The 27,097-nt window shown below is 36.5% G+C and overlaps 1 long non-coding RNA gene across 1 annotated transcript; it reads right to left on the reverse strand.

Moving 5' to 3' along the window:
- Nucleotides 1-277: 277 nt before the first annotated feature.
- On the reverse strand, nt 278-25,778 carry LOC114216558 (uncharacterized). Its single transcript, XR_003610804.2, has 4 exons — nt 25,435-25,778; nt 19,354-19,544; nt 2,434-2,562; nt 278-1,613 (listed from the first exon to the last, which is right to left on the reverse strand). It is a non-coding gene; the product is annotated as an uncharacterized LOC114216558 (long non-coding RNA).
- Between the last annotated feature and the right edge of the window lie 1,319 nt (nt 25,779-27,097).

Below are 27,097 nucleotides of genomic sequence, written 5' to 3' on the forward strand. Positions count from 1 at the left end.
ACATACCCTCCCCAATGTCTATCACCCAGCCACCCCATCCCTCCCACCCCCCACCACTCCAGCAACCCTCAGTTTGTTTCCTGAGATTAAGAATTCCTCATATCAGTGAGGTCATATGATACAAGTCTTTCCCTGATTGACTTATTTCACTCAGCATAACACCCTCCAGTTCCATCCACGTCGTTGCATAAAATTATTCCTTTTTCTAGTTCAAAATAATTTTTATTTTATTTGTTTACTTTTAAAGATATAAAATCTTAAAATCTTATTCATTTGAGAGAGAGAGAGGGAGAGCCCGAACAGGGAGAGAGGTAAAGGGAGAGGGAGAAGCAGGCTCCCCGCTGAGCAGGGAGTCCAATGCGGGACTCGATCCCAGGACCCTGGGATCATGACCTGAGCTGAAGGCAGATGCTTAACTAAACCCACTGAGCCACCCAGAGGCCCCTAATTATTTTTACTGTGAATTCTCCTATCATCCATTTCTCTGGGGTTTTTAAATGCCTGCTTCTAACATAATTTTTCTAATGATGTTCCACCCATGTATATTTTTGCCGAGGTATTCTTACATTTTTCTCTTCGGTTCCACAACTTCCCTAAGGCATGTATTTTTTGCTTCCTTACAAACAGATCACCATTTTCACCATTTACCTATCAAGCACACCATAGCCTTCTATGTCATTATAGTGAAATATTTTGAAGAGCACTTTAGAATTTTTTTTTAAGTTGAACTCTGTTTTTTTTTTTGCCTCTGAATTTCCTCAATCTTTTCTTGTTTTGTTGCTCAAGGAAACATAGACTTGAGTGGACCTTGGAGATTCTTCAGTCTTCCAACTTCTTTTAACCAATAAGCTCCCTTTAATTTATTATTCATTATGCAGTGTTTAACCATCTCGTATGTAATTCTCCCATTTCTGAATTTATTTTCATTTAAAATGGCCTAATTTTTCACGATCCTTCACAGTTGGTATTAAAAATGTCAATGTAGGCTTTCTTAGAAAAACTTGAGAATGGAATATTTAAAACACATATGCATGCACACACGCACCAAGGATTAATCATCCCTAAACTCCCAGGTAAACAGGTTTGTCAACTGCCAGTCTTTTATACCAAATTTACATTCATATCCATAAAGTAATAAAAATGCTTTTGCTGATATTAACCATTCGACTGGAAGTAAACAAAAGGCAGGTAATTGAATTAGGTCCTGTTTTGATACTTCGCCATCCTTTGCAGAGCTGTCCAGGACATGGGTGAAAGGAGAGCAGTCAGGCTTCCCCACTTCCCAGCTGGGGTCCTCCAGCCAAGCTGCTCTCATCTCAAGGCCGGGAGGAAATTTGCACGTCTTCCTCTCTCATTCTCCGTCATTTGCCAAGGCTGTTCTTTCTTAAGTAGTTGGCTGACCCAATAATGCTTTTCAGTTTAAACATGTTTACACATTTCCTTGGTCACTAGTTGTCTAATCTGTTCCTGAGAAGAAGTTCCTTAGCAGAATTTCAGAGAAATGACATTTCCCAGGTATTGACAGAGAAAGTGCTGATCTACACGTTGCCATGGAGTTCGTGTCTGCTTGCAGTGACATTCCTTCAATGGCAGGTAAAGAACAGTCTAATTATCTGCAAAATGCAACACTTCATCTTGGCAAGGTAGTTCATTAGACTTTGAAATATCTCCATAAATCCGTTGTTTTCTTACTCTACTGCAGGCTCAAAGTATATCTGCCTTAAACAATATGACTATTTACAAGAGCAGAATCCTGTTATTAGAAAGCTGCAGAAATTTTATGATGAGAACCATGAATTTCTTTTCTTTTTTAAAAGCGTCTCAGGAAAGAATAAGATTCCATTTATGAGAAAACTCTTTATAAGAAGAAAGTGTTCCCATATTTTTAAGTGTTCTATCGGTAATACTATCTATTTGATAAGAAAAGGCCATCACTGATGCTCTCTGGGACTGCTCTTCCTAAGGACAAGAATATAATGCCAGATGTTTTTATTTCCTGTTATCTCACACACTGCTGCTTTCATATATGGAATTTCTATTAACTTAGACGGTGGCACTGAACCCAGAATAAATATGTATGTAAGGAGAAGATAAGGATAGTTAGCACAGACATGGAAAAACTGTATTAAATAATCACATATACATTGCAGCCCTATCTTTCACCTTCAGTCTATAGCTTTAGTATACACCAAGGAGGAAAGTGCATGTTGACTAATAAACTGTAAATCAATTGTTGCTATTTAAAAACAATACATCTATAGGTTAATAAATAGATAAAACCACACTAGTGGCTATAAAATGAAAAATAGAATTGGCCCTCTTCCCTTCTTCCCCACCTCTCCCAGTTCTACCATGACCATCCCCAAGGAGTAAGGAGGGTCAATGATTTCTGCTTTTAGTTATTTGGGTGGTTATCATCAAACTTGTATTTACCTTGCAGCTAGAGGAACTTTAGCGACAGGGTCCTCCAGGTGCATAGGTCTCTGCCAAAGCCCTGGGAGCGGTCTCCGTGTGGATCCAGGTTACATGGGGCCTCAAATTTATACAGTAAGGAGGATACACCTTTAAGAAAAAGAAACACACAGTTACAAAATTGTTAGTGTTCCTAGTCCTTGCAAGTTAAGATTCCCAAAGCTTAAGCTTTATTTGTTTCAGAGTCAATTCACTCTGGGTTGCCATTTTTTAGATTTACCAACATTAGACAGTATCTATTGATTGCCTACTCAGAAGCATGCCTACCCTACCTGCAAATTTCTCTTTTCCCCATTTACCTTCTGGTTTTAGTCATGCTGTCGTGTTATTATATCGATAATCAAGGTTTATGACAGTCCCCAAAATTATGTTTCTTATTCTTTGCAGATTCTTTCCAAAAGCTGGTAAACAGCAAATACAATATTACTATATAAATTATATTTTCTATTGAATCAAATAATGTGGTTGAATGCTTAAAGAAGTATATGTAATCTTGTATCATTAAATTTTCCTACTTTAAGGGGAATCTTCCAAACATCTTATGATATTCTTAATTTCTCTCTAGATTTTTTTTAAAAAAAACTTTTCCTGGGTAAGACTTTGCTGGCCTTGTTTCTTGAATCTTTGCTTTCACTTTTTGTATTTCTTTACACCTCCCTGGATTAACCTTTCAAGTGATTTTTTTTATGCAGTTTTGTAGGAGGTAGAGTTAGCTTATGAATGCCCTTCAAAATTGACTTCACAGACAATTGTTCGTTTCAGAAAGTGTTCTTTATGCAAAAATTTCAAAGACATGTTTAATTTAGTTATCCTTTATGTATTTTACCATAATAGCATGACTTTAAGATAAGTTTCAAAGAAAATTATGGGAATGAAGGAAAGCGTGGTAGGAATAGTGAGGTAATGTTTAATTCATCTTAAAATAAATAAGACTATTCTGAAATGGAGTCACCCTTGGTAATTGCTAAGAGGCATGCATTTATATGGATAAAAGCAAACAGGAAAGAGTGGACATTACACTATTCAACCAAAAGAATAACAATTTTCTAAAAATCTAAACATTTTTCCTAAAGGGTTTTTCTTCCTTTTTTGTTTTCTCAGTATTCAGGTTAAGAACAGCCATGCCTTGTGAACAATCAACAAAGGCTCTGAATTCATATCTCAGAATGACTTCAAGCCATAGAATAAACACTCCTTCAACAATTCAATATACTAAAAGTAATCACCCTTTCTTACTGAGGTTTTTTTCTGAAATAAATTGTTTATATTCTGTAAGCTGAGGGAAATAAGCCATTCTACTACATTTTTTATACTCTTCAAAATACTACATTTACAGTATATAATAAGAGATTATATTTTCATTCTGGCTATTTCCTTAATATTTTCAACAATCATTACTGCTGGTGAAAGATGAGAATACCATTCTATGTAACTTTTTATGTATGTGTGCAAGAAAATGTGTTCATGACTCATTATTCTATGGGCACCCAATGATTCCAGCTCTTCCACTCATGGGACAGAACAGTTTTGAGTAAGCACAAGCTGACCTGCCCAAGATGATTGTTTTTTTGTGTACTTATTGTAAGTCTGAATTGATGTCCCATGGAGAACGGCGCTTTTGCAATAGTCATGAGTAGGTTGAAGCAGGATTTAAGAACTGCTTTGGCACTCCCTGAGCTTTATGTTCATTTCCTATCCTTGACTTTCCCAACACCTCACCCTTTACCATTGTATCCATTACTATTGTTTTTACGTCTCTCCATCAATTTAGTACACAGCCCTGTGCTATGTCATATAGAATAATGATAGAAATGCCCAAGTAGTTTATACTGAAGTGGAATTAGAGAACAGTGATGCTGAATTGTGTGGTGTGGACTGACAATACAACAGGTATTTGGAGAAAGAAATGGTCACTCTTTGTTGTAATTGTATATAATTTAGGGTTCTTTGATTGCTAGTGAACAGGAACTGACTCTACAAAGGAAGAAGAAGAAAAGTTTATTGGAAGGAGATCATGATAGCCTTACAAAATCTAGAGGAAGACTAAAGAGCTGCCCAGGGAAATGACATAATCCAAAGGCTGAGCTGTCTGAGCTGCTTGATTGTGTTGTAAGAATGTTGCCCCAGGAATGAGTATATTCCATCTGTTTTTCCATGTTGTGTCACTTCACTCATATATCACAATTTCAGGAGAGAAAATGTGACTGTTTGAATTTAAGTCAAATAACAACTCCTTGACTGTGGTAGATATCTAGACACTCCTAGAGATGTGGTAGAGGCACCTTGATTTACAACCCACGACAACTATATATGGACTTCTGCTTTTGCCTATGATGAAATAATACAACAGCAGCCAGTTGAAAGCAACAGGCTGTGAATTACCTCTCTGTTCCTCATTACACCTCTGTTCTTAATTTGGAATCACAAAATGACAATCCAAAGATTCCAAATCTAAACAGTTTTCCCACAATATTTACAACTGTAAATTGAATGATTCCTTTTACTATTCCAGATTAGTAAACAACCTAAAGCAACAGGTTTCGAATTGGAATTCTGGTTTAGGTATTTGATTTTTGCTAAATTACTTCCTATAACGCCTCAGTTTCCTACCTTGCAGCATTATTGTGGGGCTTGCGGCCAATTAATATAAGAACCTATCACAACAGATGCACATGATAAATGAAGGAATTTGTGTTATTATTGAATAAGCAAATGCATCTAGAATAGGCATAGCCAACGACGTAGATAAAACTACTTTTCTGTTAAATAAAATCTCTCAGACTTCTGTCCACACTTGCTAAAAATTATTAATCCAATGCATCCCCTTCAAATTCTTATTGAATGAGAGAAAGTATAAACTATTTTAAAGAGAAAGAAAGAAAGACAGGAATTAGAGTTTTCTGAGATGGTTCATGGGAAGAAAATTTTGTATAACCTAATCTTGTATTTTGAGACACCTTCACCCATCTGTTTCTGTTTTGTTTTTTGTATTTTAAGGTGATTGATGATTTGGGGTCAAGTTTACAACAGTAAAACATGTCACCTGCTAATGGTAATTAGACTGTTTGTGACTTTGATCAGTATTCTGTTACCGTATTTAATGTTATATTCTAAGTATCTTATTGGTAAGCTGTTCGTTGTTACGTTTGAGCACTTAAGAGTCCTGAAATCTAATGATAGGCAAAGAAAGGCATTTTGTACCGACGTGTCGACCTCTGAGAATCGGGGACCTGGAGCGGCGAAGGAACTGAGAAAAAGAGACAACAGTACAGCGAGGCACAGGGGACCCCGAGCAAACAACCCGAGGTGCCGAGGTTTATGTTCCATACTCTTATATACCTGCTACAGCGATATAGATCTATAATGATTTACAGCAGGGGCGGAGTAAGGCACATTCCTCCATGTACCCAGGATTAGTCAAGCACGTAAGAATCTTTAAAACAGAATTTACAGGGCAAGGGAACAAAGAGGGGAGGGCACAGTGTGCTGTTTACACCTGGCTTCCTATCTACAAAACATCTTCCGCTGCGTACTTTAGAACTGACCACACACGTTCCAAGGGCATTTCACTCTGATCCTTTCGGGTTATTTTTAACCTTGCAATCTCAACTTTTCTCAGAGATCTCGGAGTCTGAGCGAACACGCACCAGTGGTCGTTGTGGCGTTCTGTTTCCTACACCAGTGTGGTAATTACTACTGATGTTTATCACGAGGAACTAGGTTTCCTGCTAATACTATTGATTTTTATCAGGAGGAACTAGGTTTCCTGCTACAAAATGAAGGCAGGGAGATATACAGAGAGTCTGGGGATTGCTCACTAGGTCTCTTGGTGCCATCATGCCTGGTGACAATTGTGGATGGAAAATTGCCACGACCACAGCCTGATAAGCACAGAGAAATCAAGGGTGCAGATTCTTTGGAGATGAAAGTCTGGGTCACCTCAGCAGGCAAACAACACAGGCCAGCAGGCCTAGGGTAAGAGAATTATAAAATTGGCAGTGGAGAAAGGAGATAAATCATATCTACTATGGCCTTGGAATCAGATGCAGCATTTGGGGGGACTTCAGTTTGTTTCACTAACTTTCGTACATTTGATCTTTACAGATTCCAGCTTGCCACCATATTGAAGGGGATTTTGTAACTCACTGGACTTACTTGAAGGGAAAAGGAGACACAGGGAATGGGCTCTTGCCTGCCTCTCCTAATCCTCTTATTCTGATTTTAGCTGTGGAGCCTAGCTCCCATGAAGTCCTCAACCAGATTCATTCAGGTGAAATCTGTGAGTACATTGCCTCAGGCCAACCCTGGGCACCTCTTTCTTCCTGCTGGAGGGCTTCTATTATGCCCAGTCATTAGATATGACAGAACTCTCTCTGCATTCATGCTCCTGTCACTAAGAAGTACAGAGGTGTTAATGCCCTGTGGCCTAGTCCTTGACCAATGGAGAAGGGAGATGATTGATAAATCCTTTCTCTTTTCTTTCCCTTGTGGATGGTTCTGAGGTGCATTTCCTGAGGCTTTCAGATGTTCTTTATAGGACTGAGATCCCCGCCATCCAAAAGTGGTAGCCAGCTCAGTGAGCATTCCTCTATTGACTTTCTCTTCTTCCCCATTTTTACTCTCTTTGACTCTCAATTGCTGTTCCCTGGGATCACATTCCCAAATAAATTACTCTCAAATATGCTTTTTACTCAGTTGCTACTTTTGGAAAAACCTGTCCTAAGAATATAATTTGTATTCATTGAAACTCCATTAGAAATTTACTGTGATTCAAGGTATGCTTTAGTTTTCTCACTTACTTTTAAACAGAGAAGCTTATTTATTTCACAAATAAATTAAATAAATCTGGAATATTTTAAAGCAGATATCTGATATAACATTTCATCTATAAACATATTAATATATATCTCTAACATATAAGGCTTTTGAAAAATAGAATAATCTCATTACCACATTCCTACAGTTAATAATATTTTCTTAATATTATCTAATGCCTAATATGTGTTTAGTTTTCCCTAAGTGTCTCAGAAGTGTCTTTTTACGGTTAGTTTATTGGAGTCAGAATTGTAACAATATTAACCATTATATTTGGTCAATATATATCTTCTGACTCTCTTAATCTGTAGCAATTCTTTCCTTCCTTCCTTCCTTCCTTCCTTCCTTCCTTCCTTCCTTCCTTCCTTCCTTCCTTCTTTCCTTCCTTCCTTCCTTCCTTCCTTCCTTCCTTCCTTCTTTCCTTCCTTCCTTCCCTCCCTCCCTCCTTTCCTTCCTTCTCTCTCTCTCTCTTTTTCTTTCTTTCTATTTACTTATTGAAGAAATTGGATCTTTTGTCCTGTAGAATTTTCCACATTCTAGGTTTGGCTGATTGTTTCTTCAAGGTTCACTTTAAATACTAACTCTTTTTTTAAAATGTAAGCGTCATTCCTAAAAAGTTTGCTCTGCAAAATGTGTGTTACTGATTACTCTAGGAATGGTTTCCATCTCTGCTTCCTTGGTGCTGAATTTCTCATTTCTGACTTAGGAGTGCTTTTCATTCTCTAATGAGCTGAGGCAAAGGAAAGCTGATTTCCTGTTCACTTGAAGGAAAAAGTGACTTCTTGTATTTGTGCTGAAGATGTACTTTTGCATTGAGTTGTATTTAGTTATTTATATCACACCTCATTGCATAATGATTCAAGGTGTCATACAAATGTACATACAAATCAAGAATTTTAAAATAATGTGTAAAGAATTAAGGGTAAAAGGAACACTAAGGTGGGAAAAATCGGTATAAAACTTAAGGTGTCACTCTGAACAGAATGATGGGCACCAAGATACTTCATGTAAAACACTATTGGTCATTCTCAATGACTGTAACATATCAATGGTAGTACTGTTTTTCACTACTCTACTCCAGGGCTTATAACCATGCCCAGCCCATAGAAGGAGTCAAAAACTAGTTGTTGACCAACTATTTTAACTACTTATGTCCAGTCACACAGTCTTTATATGTGACTGGCTGAAGCTACAATATGAATATAAATTCTACTATATATGCATTCTTGGTTTAGTCTTCCTGGGAATATGAAGACATCAAGAGTAGATAGCATGTAAGAATAAGTTCAGTAGGTTTCAGAGGTTTAGGTTCAAGAATAAGACAGGGGAAAAAGTTATTTCTAAAGCCTGGAAATAACAATTATTGTTTTCCTTCCATTAAAGAAAAAATTATATTTATATACATAAATATATTTTTATATATATTATATTTATAACAGCATTGCAAGAATAAGGAGCAACTTCAAAATGAAGTAGTGACTTGACATTTTATCTTAGTAACTGGGAAAAACACATCCTGTGATAAACAAAGAACAACAGTCTTCAGATTATAGTCATAGAAGTAATTTGCAGCTGAAGGTCATAGAAGACATTGGAATACTTAAGACTGGAACTCTATATTTCCCTGAATGATGCCTAGATCTTTAAATAGAAAATAAATAATTTAAAGCTCATTTAAAGGCACTATAAAACAAAAGATAGACCATCTACTAAAATTAAAAAAAACCTGAAACATGAAAATTTTCTTAAAAAATATTCAGACAAAAAATTTCAAACAAAAGAGGATTTTAACTTTTAGAGATAGCAAAATGAATCTGCACTTTTGTTTATTAGAACCATTGAAGTTTCAGGAGGATTAAATCAAATTGACATATCAACAAATGAGTCCTTTAAAATGTAAATTTCTATGTAAATATAAAATAAAATGATCAGCTCTTACTCTTTACTTAGCATTGTCAGGCACTGGAGGCAAGGAAACAATAAGCAAACAGATAAACCAACCATAGCATTTGGTGTTTGCCTGAGAGCTGCTGACAGGAGCCCCCTGTCATTAAAACAGTGTAATCAACTCTTCTGAAAGGCTCTTGTCCCTTTGCTCTGTTATTGGATCAGGATATTCGGGTGGCCAGAGATTTTTATACTCATGCCCATACAAATATTTACCAACTGAATGTTAAGTCAAGCTCAAGTATTTTTTCCATCAGAGTATACATACATGACAGATTGCAAAAATGAAGAAGATGAAACAGTCTAAAATATAATGAAATGACTTCTGTAGTACACTAAGCCTTCTTGCCTAAGAATTAACCAAACTCAAACCCAAGTAGTTAGTAGGTTCAATTTATAAAGGAGCATTTCGAGTAGCAGGGCAATAATTCTGGGTTCTTATGTTATAATATTGTTGGCCATATATTTAAGGCAAAACAAGTTTAGTTGATTCAGTTCATTTTTGTATTCATTAATTCAACAGATTTGTCTTGCTCACTACTATACCCAAATACTATACTTAGTTCTAGGACCATAGAAGAAAGTGAAGCATATTCCTTTCCCTCAAGAGTTGACAGTTTAATAGAGGAAATAAAAACAAATCTAGGATTACAATTTACTCTGATAATAAGCTGAGTTAGGAAAAGGTATGCAGAGGCAGCTTTAGGTGAACAAATGGGGGGGTATCAAAGTTGGCCTGAGGTTATGCCTGGGGAGGTGGCGGGGGGGGGTAAGAACAAAGAACACTTCGCGGGGATAATGGTACTCTAGCTTATTTTTAATGGATAAGGGAAAAGTGAGAAAGATATTCTAAGAAAAGGAAAACTGCATTATATATTGGAGAAAATCTAATAAATTCCATTTGGCTGGAGTGAAGGGTGATTATTGGGAATCATGGGAGTGGAGGATATAGTGGAAAGTGGGAAACAGTATGAGAATCTTGAGGCAAGTTTAAACTCTATTTTGAGAGGCATTGATGGATTTTTTTTTTAAAGATTTTACTTATATTAGAGAGAGACAGAGAGAGCACAAGAGCAGAGGGAGAGGCAGAGGGAGAGGGAGAAGCAGACTCCCCGCTGAGCTGGGAGACAGACACGGGGCTCAATCCCAGGACCTGGAGATCATGACGTGAGCTGAAGGCAGATGCCCAACCATCTGAGCCACCCAGGCGTCCTGAGGGGCACTGATGGATTTTTAAGTAAAGGTGTGACATGATCAGATTTTAAAATTAGAAAGATGACTCTGGAGCAGTATGGAGATTCAAAGTGAGTGACAAGGCAACTGGTTGGAACCTATTGCAGTGAACCAGTTCTGAACATGAGGCACAGCATGATGAGGGAGACTAGTCATAAACGGGGTAGGGGGACAACTTGACGGGACCAGTAGCTGATGTTGTATAGGAGGGGAAGGAAAAGAAGTCAAGGGCGGTGCTCAGACTTGAACAACTGGGTGAACGGTGGTGCCTTTCACTGAGATAAGAAAACATCTAAGGAGTGGAAGATTGGGGAGAAAATACAGAATTGAATTTTGTAATTGAGTTTGAGATGTGCTGTCCAATTATAGATGTTTAGTAAGGAGTTGGATACATGAGAAACATCAACACTTGAGAAGAGGACAGGGAAAGAAAAGTCCATGAGAGAAAGTGCAAAAGAGGGAGAAATGTGGAGAACTAAGAGAACATAGTGTCACATAGGCCACTGCAGGAAAGTTTCCAGAATAAGAATCCATAAAATCATCACAAGCAGCGAGAGGTCAAGTAAGAAAACAAGATGTATCCTTTGGCCTTTGTTGTCTTAGCATGGGCATTTCAGTAGAAGCCACATTCTACTAGATGAGAGAGGGAATCCTGGTGAGAAAGTGAAGATGGGATGTCAGTCCTCTTTAAAGAAGTCGGGCTATGAAGTGCACTAGAGATCTTAAATATTAGCAGGGTGGACATAGGAGAGGTAAGAAAAAGGATTTTGATTTTTGATTTTTTTTATTTTCAAAGCATGAAAATGCTGAGGGGAGAGAACCTACAAAATCTGAAGATGAATCCACTGAAGAGAAAATGATTGATAGCAAGTCCCTAAGGATGGACAAAAGACCAAGCTTAAAGAAGGAAGAACATGAAAGGAGAGGACAAACTGAAGAAATTCAGGCTGAATTAGATAATTCTCTTAGTCAAGTGGATGGCTATGTGTGACCTGTCTGCTATGGTCAGGTAGACATGGTGTTGGGAGTTTGATGTCTTGTCAAGAGAGAACAAACAGCAGCATCTGGCACCACAGTAAGAAACACAGTGGACGGGTTATTGATTATCTTAAAATATCTTGTAACAACTTCTGTCTAATACTTCCAAAGAGCTATTAATAATCTTACCCACTAAAAAAAACACTGTCATTCTTACTTAATGAAAATGTATTCTCTGCCACAGCTGCTAGTATCTTACCAACATCTGTCCATGCCTTATGGAAGAGTTTGTTTTCCAAATGAAACTAGAATAACAAGCCTGACATTTAATATACTTAATATGCAGTCTGTCTCATGACGCATCAATGAATTTATTTTCGATACAAAATCTGGATGAAAATCTTTGGGTCATAAAAGGAAATTACAAGTATAAATATATTTGAAATATAGTTCCATAAATAACAATGTCATGAATTTATTAATAGGGTTACTAGTTCATCTGAAGCCTTATGATAGCGCCCTTTATTAGAAGTATGATTTTACTTTAATAATAAAAGTTACTTTGTAGATTTGATTACATGTTTGAATTTTCCATTGAATTATTTATATAAAAGTCATGTTATGATGATTACACAATGATGTGAATGCTCTTAATGGCATTGGACTGTACATTTAAAAATGGTTAAAATGGTAAATTTATGTTATGTATATTTTACCACAATAAAAAAGTCATTTGCTATGTAATTTAATATTATTTAAGTTGGACAATTTCTTTATTGTGAAAATAAAATATGAAGAGTGAATCAGAAACTTTGGTGTTGCAATGAAAGGGTATTTGAGTGTGAAATAGTATGTGAGCACATCAGAGAAAGGTCAGATAAGAATGAATGTCCCTATCCACCTCTATTACCCTCTGTTGGTGTACTTTTAGAAAATATCTTTTTAATATTATGCCCCCCTAAGCCCCGTAGCTAATGAGGACTATGACTTAAAAAGAATGTAAATTTTCATAAATTAATCAAGGAAAATATGAAAGGAAACACAAGCATTCACCAAAAGGCTGATCCCTCTCCTTGGAAGCTTCCTCTCCTTGTTTTCTTGGAAGGTAACATGGTTGGCAAGAATACACATTTGACACACTTAGGATTTAGAAACCAAATATTGAGCCATGGGGTTTATCTTAGTCCATTTAGGTTGCCATAACAGACCCAAAAGAAATTACATAACTACAGACTCATTAGCAGTTACTTCATTTCCCCTAAGCCCCCACTTACCATAGGCAACCAGTGATTTACTTTCACTTTTTATAGCTCTATCCTGGGTATTTCATACAAATGAGATCATATAACACGTGGTCTGATTGGCTTCTTTCACTTAGCATAATGTTTTCAAGGTTCATCTACGTTGTAGCATGTATCAGTACTTCATTCCTTTTTATTGCCAAATAATATCCCATTTGGGGATATATCACATCTTGTTTATCCATTAATCTGATGATGGACGTTTGGGTTGTTTCTACTCTTTGGGTATTATGAATAATGCTGCTGTGAATATTACTGTACATGTTTTTGCATGGATAGATGTTTTCATTGTGGGGGGGGCATTTTCCTAGAAGTGGAATTGCTGATAATTTTATGTTTAACCTTTGGTGGAATTGCCAGATTGTTTTCCAAAGTGGCTGCACCCTTTTAAGTTCCTACCAGCCATGTGAGAGTGTCCTATTGCCTCTGCATTTTTGTTGACACTTGTTATTGTCTTTTTATTTTAGCCATCCTCGTCATTTAGAGGTGATATCTCCGTATGATTTTGATTTGCATACCTTTGACGGCTAATGATTTTGAGCATCTTTTAACATGTTTACTGGCCATTTGCCTATTTTCTTTGGAGAAATGTTTATATCATTTGTTGAGTTTTAAATTGGATTATTTATGTTATTGAGTTGTAATAGTTGTTCATATGAAGAAAGACTAGTTCTTTATCAGTATATGATTTGCAAATATTTCCCCCATTCTGTGGGTTGTTTTTTCACTTTTTTGATGGTATTCTTTAAAGCAAAAAACATTTAATTTTGGTGAATTCCATTTGATGTGTCAATTTTTTCTTTTGTCATTTGTGCTGTGGTGTCATATCTAAGAAGACTTTGACTAACCCAAGGCCACGAAGATTTACTCCTATATTTTCTTCTAAGGATTTTATAATTTTAGCTCATAAATGTAGGCTATAATCCATTTTGAATTGTTTTGTGTGTGTATGGTGAGGAAGACATCCAACTTCATTCTTTTGTGTATGGATATCCAGCTGTCCTAGTATCATTTGTGGAAAAGGCTATTTTTTCAAAACATGGCTCTTCTTTTTCAAAATTATTTTGGCTCTGAGTCTCTTAAATTTCTATATGAATTAGCTAATCAATTTCTGTAGAAAAGACGGTTTTGAAGAAGAATTGGATTGAAACTATACATCAGCTCTGAGGACCCTGCCATCTTAACAATATTAAGTCTCCCCAACTATGAACTTGGGATGTCCTTCCATTTATCTATATTTCATATTTTTCAGTGTATACAAGTCTTGCATTCCTTTTATTAAATTTATTTCTAAGGACTTTTTTCTTTTGGATGCTATTATAAAAGGAATTACCTTCTTAATTTCATTTTCAGAACATTGCTAATGCATAGAAATAGTTGATTTTTGTGTATTGATATTGTACTTAAATATCGAAAATTTATTTCATTCTGTTTTATGTGGCTTTTTATACAGTTATGTGTTTTTATGGCCATCTTCATAATCATGATCTTTAGAAATTTGAATAATCTGAATGATGATTTAGCAGGTTACCTAGCTGCCTTTCATATAAATCCTATACCAACTAATGCCTTATATCAGACACTAGCATGTTGGTTTAGGAAAGGGGTTCCCAAAACTGACAGTTCTTCAGAAATACCTGGGGAATTTTAAAGTATACATTGTCTCTCTTTTCATCCTAGACTGACTGAATCAGAATCTTTGGGGGTGGAAGCTGGATTCTGTGCTTAACAAATATACTGAGTTAATTTGATACAGTCTATCTGTGAGCTTTTATTTAGGAAACACTATGTTAAGTTACGATTCTGTGAGGCAAATATATTCTTGTCTTAAGAACTTACCTTGGTGCGTCTATTAGAATGCAGTTTATCGATTCATCCAAACATTTTTCATTGTTTGCAATGAAAAAAAAAAAAACACCAGTGAGCAGAATTAAATTCCTGGTTTCAGGTAGTTGATATTTGAGAGTGTGTGGGGGAGTCACAATTAACAAATAAGTGGCAAAAAGGAATGTAAAGCAGGCTAAGGGTTTAAAAGATGACAGAGGTGCAGTTATAGATTGTGGTCAGGGGAGGCCTTTCTATAAGGTGATATTTAAGCAGAAACCTAAATGAAGAAAGAAAATGAGTCATGAAAATGCCTAAGAAATGTCCCATGCCGAAAGAATAGAGAGTGTAAAGATCTACCGAAGAGGCGTACACTTAAAGCTTTCAAGAACAAGAAGGCCAGTGGATTTGAGGAAGGTGAGCAACTGAGAAAGTGGTAGGAAATGAGATAGAAAGGTGAGGACATTCCACATTACACTGCACAGGATGAGATCCATGCAAGGTTGTGTACAGAAGGGTAACATGATCTGATTTAGAGTGTTATGGGGAGAACAGATTATAGAAGGGTGGGTAGAAGACTATGGCAATAGTCTTGTTGTGTAGATCTCAATGCGTGGTATAAGGAACCCCAGGGGAATACCAAGAACCTTTCAGGGGTCCATGAAATCAAAACTATTTTCACGATAAGTAAGATGTTGTTCGTCTTTTTCACTGTGTTAACTTATGTACCGATGGGGCAAAAGCAGTAAGAAGGAACATGCTGGCACCTTAGTATGAATCAAGACAGGGGCACCAGACTCTGTGAGTAGCCATTGTATGCTCCACAACCACGAACTCACATCAAAAATATAAATAAATAGTAAATAGTAAATAAAATAATAATAAAAATAATAACTAAATAGTCTGTTTTTTAAAAGATTTTATTTATTTATTTGAGAGAGAGAGAGAGCATGAGTGGGGAGGACAGGGGAGAAGCAGGCTCCCCGCTGAGCAGGGAGCCCAATGCGGGGCTCGATCCCAGGACCCTGGGATCATGACCTGAGCCAAAGGCAGACGCTTAACCACTGAGCCACCCAGGCGCCCCTCTAGAAAACATTCTTGTTAATAATTCTGTATTATGAAATGGGAAGTACACATAAAGCTCTTCTGCTGTTTATGAAAGTATGATGGTTGTCTTGAAGAAAAAAAAGCATTTGGGCGAGTTGGAGGTTAAACCTGCCACCTTTTTTTACTGAACAGAACATCATTAAAAGAACACTGATAGGCAAACTATAACTATTCAGACTTGGCAAATATTTTCTTGAAAATGAACAAAGTAATTTGCTACTTCAGAGAAAACTGAAATATTCGCTGGCAATAATTAACTTTGATTTTGAAGGAAGCACGAAATTTTGGGAAATTGGTGTCTATCAGCATGAACTTGATGCTTCCCAATAGTTCAAACATTTTTTTAATTATTGACATATAATGTATTATTTGTTTCAGGGGTACAGGTCTGTGATTCAGTAGTCTTACACAACACCCAGTGCTCACCGCAACACATACCCTCCCCAATGTCCATCACCCAGCCACCCTATCCCTCCTAACCTGCTCCACTCCAGCAACCCTCAGTTTGTTTCCTGAGATTAAGAGTCTCTTATTGTTTGTCTCCCTCTGGTTTTGTCTTGTTTCATTTTTCCTTCCCTTCCCCTAGGATCCTCTGTCTTGTTTCTCAAATTCCTCATATCAGTGAGATCATTTGATACTTGTCTTTCTCTGATTACCTCATTTCGCTTAGCATAATACCCTCTAGTTCCATCCACGTCGTTGCAAATGGCAAGATTTCATTTTTGATGGCTGCGTAATATTCTATCGTATATAAATACACCACATCTTCTTTATCCATTCATCTGTTGATGGACATTTAGGCTCTTTTCACAGTTTGGCTATTGTAGACATTGCTGCTATAAACATTGGGGTACACGTACCCCTTCGGATCCCTACATTTGTATCTTTGGGGTAAATACCCAGTAGTGCAATTGTTGGGTCATAGGGTAGCTCTATTTTCAACTGTTTGAGGAACCTCCATACTGTTTTCCAGGGTGGTTGCACCAGCTTGCATTCCCACCAACAGTGTAGGAGGGTTCCCCTTTCTCCACCTCCCCGCCAACATCTGTCGTTTCCTGACTTGTTAATTTTAGCCATTCTGACGGGTGTGAGGTGGTATCTCATTGAAGTTTTGATTTGGATTTCCCTGATGCCGAGCGATGTTGAACACTTTTTCATGTGTCTGTTGGCCATTTGGATGTCTTCTTTGCAGAAATGTCTGTTCATGTCTTCTGCCCATTTCTTGATTGGATCATTTGTTCTTTGGGTGTTGAGTTTGATAAGTTCTTGATACTAGCCCTTTATCTGATATGTCATTTGCAAATATTTTCTCCCATTCTGTCAGTTGTCTTTTAGTTTTGTTGATGGTTTCCTTTGCTGTGCAAAAGCTTTTTATCTCGATGAAGTCCCAGCAATTCATTTTTGCCCTTGCTTCCCTTGCCTTTGGTGATGTTTCTAGGAAGAAGTTGCTGCAGCTGAGGTCGAAGAGGTTGCTGACTGTGTTCTCCTCTAGGATTTTGATGGATTCCTCTCTCACATTTAGGTCTTTCATCCATTTGGAGTCTATTTTTGTGTGTGGTGTAAGGAAATGGTCCAGTTTCATTCTTCTGCATATGGCTGTCCAATTTTCCCACATTTTAATGAGATTGTGGTGATAAGTAAAACTATGCCACTCTTTTTAACTAATTTTTTGAAAATATAGTTATTGTTCATAAATGTTATTTATGTTAACATGCTACAGTTTATTGTTGTTATTTTTCAAAAAGTTAGTAAATTAAAACACAGGCTTTTGGTAGGACAAATACTGCATGATTCCATTTTTATGAAGTATCTAAAATTGTCAAAGTGAAGAACAGAATGGTATTTCTGGAGTCTAGGAGCAGGGGAAATGGGGAGTTGCTATTCAACTGGTATAAAGTTCCATGTATGAAAGATGATTAAGTTCTATAGATCTGTTCTATAACTTTGTGCCTATAGTTAACCATATTATCCTGTACACTTAAAATTTTGTTAAAAGGGTAGATCTTGTGTTAAGTGTACTTGCCATAGTAAAAAAGGGAAAAGAAAAATAAAAAGGAAAAAGCAAAAGACCAGAGTCAAAGTCACTTGTAAACTTTGGGAAATTTATTTAATCTCTGTGGGGTTCAATTTCCTTATCTGCACATTAAGAAAAATATCAACAAATCTTATAGGCTTGTTGTGACTATTAAATAAAAGGAGGTAAAATATTTAAAGAACACGGTATAGTTACAAGCATATAAATGGTACATTATAATAGTGTCATTATTTAAATATTCCTTCTTTTCAAGATTCTTTAAGTTTTGCTCCAGCATTATGTCAAACATTGGAAACAAAGTGTCTGCACTATAATATTTTAGATGCCTTTTCTATGTTACAATATATTGCAATATGCTTCCTTAAACTTTATAGAGATTATTTACCTGATATGTGCTAGGGACAAATGAAAAGGACAAAGTAATGTCTAATATGTGTAACTGAATTCATTTAACACCATTCTAAATCTCAAAATATAGGAGGATAAAATTTAAAACCTTTACTAATCAAGTATTAAATCCCTGATGCAGATGCAGGCAATCATTCATTCATTCATTCACTTCTTTATAATAAATTCACTGAGGTCATACTTTAAGTCAGGCACTGCTAGATACTACTAATCCAAAGGTGGGCAATACAATTTGCCTCCAAATTATTTATGATTGCTGAGTGAGAACCACAAATTCAGACAAGCCAATGGAGTGTTATAGGAACCAGGTAGAAAAGTCTAGAGTGGAAAGAGGGAGTACTAAGGATAGTAAGTTATTTTGCCTGTGGGAGATGAATGGCAGTCAGAGGAGGTTTTCTAGGAGGTGATGGGCTAAATCTGAAAATATATATGTATTTGCCTGGTGGATTTTGGCAGTGGGGGTTGAGGAGATCATTCTAGGGAAAGAGGACAACGTAAGCAAAGTCACAAAGATGTGAAATAGCATGACATACTTTAGGATATGCTGTTATGTTGCACGTGAGTGGAAGAGGATTTATTTATTTATTTATTTTAAAGATTTTATTTACTTATTTGACAGAGAGAGACACAGCGAGAGAGGGAACACAAGCAGGGGGAGTGGGAGAGGGAGAAGGAGGCTTCCCGCCGAGCAGGGAGCCCGATGCGGGGCTCGATCCCAGGACCCTGGGATCATGACCTGAGCCGAAGGCAGACGCTTAATGACTGAGCCAACCAGGCACCCCGTGGAAGAGGACTTAAAGATAGGTGGTAAAATATAAGCTATGACTAGGGGGACTTCGGTGGCTCAGTCGGTTAAGAGTCTGACTTCGGCTCAGGTTGTGATCTCGGGGTCTTGGGATCAAGCCCTGTGTTGGGCTCCCTGCTCAGTGGGGAGTCTGCTTCTCCCTCTGCCTGCCGCTCCCTCTGCTCATGCTGTTTCTCTCTCTCTCTCTCAAATAAAGAAAATCTTAAAAAATAAAAAAGATATAAGCTATGACTAGAAGAGGGAGAGCCCTATATATTTCCCTATAAGTGAGCCACTAAAAGACAAAATAAAGATCCATATCTACTCTCTTGCTCCATTCAAGTCCATCTAAGATATATTTCCAGGAATAGTACTGCAGATTTCAAAAGTGATTTTTAGATGAAATTTTAAAAGCTCTCTAAAAGTACTTAAAAAAATCTGATACCTACTTCAAAAGACGCTTGAGTGTGGTGGGGAGATTTCCAAACACTGGATTGGAATTTATCTTTGTGACTCTCAGTCCTTTTGCCGGCAGTCCCATGATGAACATCTGCTTGAATCATTTTAGCTCTTACAAAATTGTGCTGATCCGCAGAAAGAAACACATATTGTTGGTTCAGTTCCAACATGTAGTTTCTTCCTAAGGTTTTGAAAAAAGAACAAAAAAAGTTATTAAATTGACGTGGTACTTAAGAGACTTAAAAATATCAATGAAAAGAGATGTCTAGGGTTGAGCATTTGGAAATATTAATAAATTCCATGCACAGTGGGAATAACAATGATAGTAGTGATGATGGGGCCCTAATATAATTTCTGAAAACTTTTCTTGGTCATATTTTCCATTGAACAAGAGGCTGATCTTTACAGCAAACAAAAGAAAGCAACCACAAAAACATCAATAAAACAAACTTTAGAAAAAGATATAACTGTATTATCCTTACACATGAAAAGGTTTGTGAAGGCGTCAATGAAGTACAGTAAGTTGAGCTGAATATACATAGCAAGAGAGCTCAATTACACATGGCAAACATTGTAAAGAAGAAGAGGAAAAGACAAGCTGATATAAGATGCCATGTTCCAACACCTTGAAGCTCTTCCTTTAGATCCTATATTCCTCTATCAGTGGCCTACTGAGGTTAAGAATCAGAAACATCAGTGCTTCTTATTGTGGGGGAAAAATACCTATGAGGATATCGAATACCTAAGTAGAATGGTATCTGAACTATATAAATTATAGGTGGGCATGCTTGTCACTTCAAAAGTAAATAGATGTTCATCCATTTATTTATAGTAATTAGTGAAGAATTAACTCAAGGTTAAACAAATTGACCAATGAAATAGAATAAGGAGTTCAGAATCAGATCCATGTGTAACTGGAAACTTTATTTATGACAGAGTTACTCTTGCAGATAACTATAGATAGAAAGGGCTTTCAAAATAAATTAGGTTGGAATAACTGATTATGCAAATGAAAAATATTGAAAATGAAAAGCTACCTTATGTAATAATGTATTAATTGTCTATTACTGTGTTACAAAGTAGCCGCAAATGTAGGGATCCAAACAATAATAAATACTGATTTCACACAGTTTATATAGGTCAGAAATTCAGGAGCAGCTTATTTGGTGATTCTGCCTCAGAGTCTCTCATAAGGTTGCAGTCAAAATGTTAGCCAAGTGTTATAGCTTTCTGAAAGCATGACTGAGACAGGAGAATCCGCTTCTAGGACGCTTATCCATATGGCTGTTATCAACCAGTTTCTCACTGGCTCTCGGCCAGAGGGTTCAAGTTCTAACTACACAGACTACTTTATAGGGCTGTTTGAGTGTTCTCACAAGACGGCAGCTGGCTTCTCCCATAGTTAGTGATACAAGAGGGAGAGAGCAAAATGGAAACAACAATGCTTTTTATTATCTAGGCTCAGAAGTCAAATACCGTCATTTCTTTTTTAAAAAAATTATTTATTCATTTGAGAGCAAGCGAGTGAGAGAGAGCGCAGGGGGAGGGGCAGAGGAAGAGGGATAAGCAGACTCCCCGCTGAGCAGGGGTTCAATCCCGGGACCCCAGGATCATGACCTGAACCGAAGGGAGATGCTTAATTGACTGAGCCACCCAGGTGCCCCCAAATACCATCATTTCTGTGTGTCCTATTTATTATCCAGGTTAGCCTTATTCAATGTTGGGAGATAACACACAAGGGTATGAATAAAAGGCAGGGATTTTTGGAGATGGTCCTGGAAACTGCCTACCCCATAAACAAAAATAAATTATAGGTGGATGGAGAATTCTATACTTTTATAGAACAATCTATGAAAATATCTTTATGATCTCAAAGCAAAGATTTCTCAACAAGGAGCAAAATGCTCAAATTATAGAGGACAAATTGATTAATTCAACTACATTAAAAATAAGACTTCTATATAGCAAAGGACAGCATATAGAAAGTGAAAACCAATCATAAATAGAAGGTATTGCAGCAAATTTACTTAAAACATGTTAATATTTAGAATATATAAGGAACTTCAAACCAATACTAAAAAGATAAAGAACTCAAAAGAAAAATGAACAAAATATTTGAGCAAGCTCCTCACTGAAGAAAGAATGCCCTATAAACATGAAAAGACGGTCAACTTCATTAGTAATAAAGATAATGCAAATTATAGCCAAAGTGTGATACAATCCATTTGATTGCACATCCATTTGATTTGCAAAAACTAAAAAATTTGAGAATATCAACTCATGATGATGTGGAGCTATGGAAACTTTTACACGTGGCTGGCAGATGTGTAAAGAGTAGAACCATTTTGGATCACAATTTGGCATTACGTAGTATAGTTGAGGATGTGCTTACCCAGTGACCCAGTAATTCCTCTTCTGAAGAAAATCATATATATATACACATACATATATACATATATATGTGTATATATGTGTATATATACACATATATATACATGCAAATATATATATACACACACACATTAAAAAACATGCACAAGTATATTTGTAGAATCACTAATAGCAAAGAACTGGAAACAGTTCAAATGGCCAACAGTAGAATGGATAAATAAATTATAGGATATTTATACTACTAAACAGCTGTGGGAGTGTGGGTGTAAAGCTGAAGGGAGTTTAAAAAAAAAACAGAGAGACACTAGACACTATATCATATTTAAATACCCATCAGTAAGGAGGGGAAGGTTGGTGACATAAAGAGACAGGTAGACCCTTCCATTTCTTCATTTTACATGATGGGGGAGGTAAAAGTGGGTGCATATTTATTTTAAAAATATTTATTGGTTACCTACCTTCTGCCAGACCCTGTTTTTGATTACAAGGGATGCAGATAGATTTGAAAATTGGGTGATAGGAATTTGACAGAATCCTTCTGAGGTAGGTGGTAAAGTCATCTGGTGAGAGTCAGTAATATTGTTACATGTGTATCTGATGAAGAATATTGGTGTTTAACACCACAAGTGCCCAGAATGTAATGCCCCATCAGAAGCAAACTGATCAATGAGAGACAGGCAGTGGAAAGGATCCTGCAGATATATTTGCCCCTGCCATCCCCTGGCTATTTGGAGATGCAAAAAGTCCATGTGTCCTGTGATACTTCAGTTGTGTTTCCTTGTAAGACTACAGCCAGGTCAGTAATGCACCCCTTTATGTTTTCCTTTCTTCCCTCCCTGCTTCTTTTTTTTTTTTTTTTTTTTTTTTTGTGATGTAGTGTTCCATGATTCATTGTTTGTGCATAACACCAGTGCTCCACAGAGCGTGCCCTCTTTAATACCCATCACCAGGCCAACCCATCCCCCTCATTTTCTTTTTACCTCCTTCTTGCTTCCCTGGAATTTGATTTCTTGATAAAACAACCCAGCTTTATTCATGCTCTGTTCTTTTAGGGTACTCAAGGGAAGACAAAATAAATTATTTCTTGCTGAATTTGGAGGTCTCAGGAGCAATTCAGGAAGGGGAGGACAGGGAAGAGATGAGACAGAAGTGAGAAGATAAGAAAGGAGCCAAATGGATAGTATGAAGCTGGGTTTTTAAAAATTTTTTGCAGTGAGGTAGCAGTGAAAAATCCCCAGCAGTAGATAAGATGTCTGACGTATTTTTACTAACCAGGATGTCTATTATTAGATATAAGATGATGATCTTTCCTTAATGTAAAGTCTCTCCTACCCTCTCATTCCCCCAAATTTAGTAAATTATACCACACATACATACATGTTTTATTAATTTTCTTATTTTGTGGCACCATAATAAATGACTGAGTTTCATATCTGGGTTAACACGACCTGTAACAGAAGTGGTATTATCAGGTGGAAAGGTTATCCATCAGCTAAGCTAATTCAAAGAGCAAAAAGTTAGAAGCCAGAAGGACCAAGAAAATGTTAGACCTAGGTAATTTCCAGAAAATTGGAGAAAAGTTTTATACTGATACAGGCATGGAATGGGATGATGGAGGAAATTTGATTCAGACATTAGGGGGACTGGAGATCCTGCATGTCACCTGGGCTACATATAAAACACGTACTTTGTCAAGCAGTGTTCCTCATCAGAGGCTACTACTGCAATGATACTGATTTTTAAGATGTTGTTATAAATAAATAAATATTTATATGCAGAAGTCTTTTTTTGGAAAAAATGATATATTTATTTCTTTAATCAATAAGGATTTATGAGACTCTATTGAGGTTAGAATTGAATTATAGATGCTTCTTCCAGATATGAGGTTTTGTTGCTATTACTGTTGATATTTGGGAACTGCATCAGTTCTGTGCAGCTGTATTGGGATGCCATAGCTGTTCACAAAAATCTTTATTTTCATAAGGCAGTAGTCAGTGGTGTTCATGCTAATTTTTTATAGCTAGTATGACTATTTTAAATAGAGCAAAAAAAAAGCACTATGTCTACTAAAAAGACTATACTGTAAAAGTTGAAAGTTATTTCTTCTTGTTCTGGTAGATATTTCCACTTCCTAATTTATTAAACAAGCAATCATTTCCAAGAATACAATCATATACATTTATTATGTATAGAAAAGGATGACAAAAATCTTTCTAAAACCTTTCATAAGTCACACATCATGCATGTCAATGAAGCTCACAGATACCTGACATTTCCTAAATCAAAGTGACAGTTGACACTGCCTGTCATCTTTAGCATGATTCAAAATAGCTCATATAAAAGTGAATTATGAGCAATGCACTACGGCTATACATATTCCTCTTACAAATAATTTATGTGAAACAAATATACCTCATTTTTAATGGGTTGTTTTTTTTTTTTGGTTTTCTTTTTTTTCTTTTTTTAAAATTTAATTTAATTTTATTATGTTATGTTAGTCACCATACAGTACATCATTAGTTTTTGATGTAGTGATCCATGATTCATTGTTTTCATATAACACCCAGTGCTCCATGCAATATGTGCCCTCCTTAATATCTATCACTGGGCTAACCCACCCCCCCATTTTTAATGTTTTGATTGACTAAAGATTTCTTAGTTACACTGCAATGAACTAAGGTCATAGACTCATGCAAATCAAATGGCAGTTTAGGTTTTTATATTCATCTAGAAATTTATGTGATTAAGCAATGTGATTTACTCCTATCAGTAGGTAGGAAAACATCTTTCCATTTTTCACTAAGAGTATAGCAGTATTACTTAACTTAAAAAAAAACACCTTTTGTAAAATGCTATTTGATAAAATAGGGACCCTATAATTTCCTTTAATGTTATTTAGCAAGCAAACAGTTCAGTGAGATGGGTAGGGATATGGAATCTGGAATCAGACACACTTGTTTTTGAATACTAAGCACTAATTAGATTTGTGAGCTTATACCTCCATATTTGAGTTCCTCATTTTTAAAATGCAGACACTAAGAGTAGCTATACTGCAAAGTATTATTGTGGCAAATAAATGTTATAATACTTTTATAGTGATTAGCATTTTGCCTGGAACATGGAACACGTCTATTATTTTCATCATCAGTATTAACTTTCAAAGAAAATTGAATATATTGATCAAAAGTCATTACAATTCTAATATGATTTTTTCGAACTGCATACTCTCCTACGACACTCTTGGAGTTCTCCCTCCCCATACTCTGTATCTCATGCTCCCACCCCAAAAATCTTTGGGCTATATCTTAATATATTAAATCACACCCTGAAAAATCATTCTTTTATGATATGATGATCTGAAAATTGTTTTTCTAAAACTTATTCCTTTACATGGTATGTACAGATGAAACTTTGTTTAATCCTGAAACTTGCTGACCGTGAACTGATAATCAGAATGCCATTAAACTCTTTGTATACTAACCCTTGAAACTGGAATATACACTTCAACACCTAAATATGATATAACAAACCAGCACTGGCTGGTATTTCACGGCACATATAATCACAATATCAGACCATTCCACTTAAAAAGAAAAAAAAAATTACTGTTCTATTCTTCCAAATGGGCTGTATCAATTAAGACTGTGTTCAACTTTACATAACAGACTACAGTAGCTTACCTACTATGAGCTCACTTGCCCCCTGTAACAAGAATTCTGGAGGTAGTTAGTCTCAAGTTGGTGCAGTTGCTTAAAGAACTCATTAGACCAATTCCTTCTATCTTCCAGTTCTGCCATCTTTATTGTATGGCTCTTATCCTCTTGACCATAGGTGACTTCTCCACCTCCAGATGTCATGTGCATGTCTCAGATGGGAGGAAGAGAGTAGAATGAAGAACAAAGACATATTTTATTGGGAAAACAATAGCTTTCCTGCATGCTGCACCTAGGAAGCTTCCTTTCATATGCCATACATCTAAATTACATGGGAGCAACTCTAGCTTATAGACAGTCTGGAGAGGAGAATTTTTAATTGGATACAGTGCTACCTTTAAATTTTAGGAATAAAGAAGAGATGAATAAATATGAAGTATACAATAAACAGTGTCTGCTACATGGGTCAAAAGCTTTTAGTTGATTTACAGAAAATGATAGAGCAACATGATTATGCCACCAAAGTATAGAGGCAGTGGCTTAATAGGGAATTTTATTTAGTAACATAAATTACTATAAGTTACAAAAAATAATCAGTTAATAAGAGGAAGTAAAGTTCAGGATTAAAAAAAAAATTCTCACAGAAGGCTAGAATAAATCCTTTTGTACCAGATTGGTGTCAGAGACTTCAGTATGAATTCCTACCTAACTGTCCGTCTACCTATTCATCCAACCATCCATCCATCCATCCATTCATGAAGCATCTATCTATAGCTGGAGAGATACAGAAATAATTATAGATAAATGTGTATACATAGGTTAATATACATACATGTTTCCTAGTTCTTTTTTTTTTTAAGATTTTATTTATTTATTTGACAGAGAGAGAGACAGAGAGAGAAGGAACACAGGCAGGGGGAGTGGGAGAGGAAGAAGCAGGCTTCCCATCGAGCAGAGAGCCTGATATGGGGCTCGATCCCAGGACCCCGGTATCATGACCTGAGCCGAAGGCAGACACTTAACTACTGAGCCACCCAGGTGCCCCCACGTTTCCTAGTTCTATCTGCTAAGAGGGCTGAGAAGCAGTGACATCAGTAGCAATAAGCACACCAAGGGTGGAGATCTTGGTTTCTAAATACCATTTGCCAATAATAGCAATGGGAGCTTCTTGGAAAAATGGTTGATTTTAGGGCTGGGTCAGGGTAAATATTAGAGGAACCTAGAGCATCTTGCAATACCGAAAAGTAAGGAAGTGCTTAAGAAAACAAAAGAATGGGGGCATGTCAAAAGGTCACAGGAACAAAAAAGAGATGCTGGTGGCAAAAGCTGGAATGATTCGGGTATCAAAATAAAGTAGTATTGGAATATAACACAAAGTATGAAATATACACAGGTCCATACTGATATAAAGAAATCGCTGAATAAACAAACAGATGAGGGAGAAAAGATACATTGTCCTTATGGAAAATTCCAAATAACATGTGCAGATACTGCCCCCTCCAGAAGGTGGAGCTTAATTCTTCAATCCTCCTCCACCTTCAGTATGGGCTGGACTTAGAGATCCCCTTCCAAGGAGTAGTGAAAAGAAAAAAATGGATAAAATAGCAACTTCACGGTGGAAAATGTGGCAAGCACTATTTTAACCTAGTGATTGGGGTCACATTAGCAGTGATATCATGCACCTCTGATA

The sequence above is a fragment of the Eumetopias jubatus genome, unplaced genomic scaffold (assembly GCF_037043125.1).
Source record: "Eumetopias jubatus isolate StellerSeaLion01/CBP00866 unplaced genomic scaffold, mEumJub1_p1.0 scaffold_8, whole genome shotgun sequence".
In the NCBI taxonomy this organism is placed as follows: domain Eukaryota; kingdom Metazoa; phylum Chordata; class Mammalia; order Carnivora; family Otariidae; genus Eumetopias; species Eumetopias jubatus.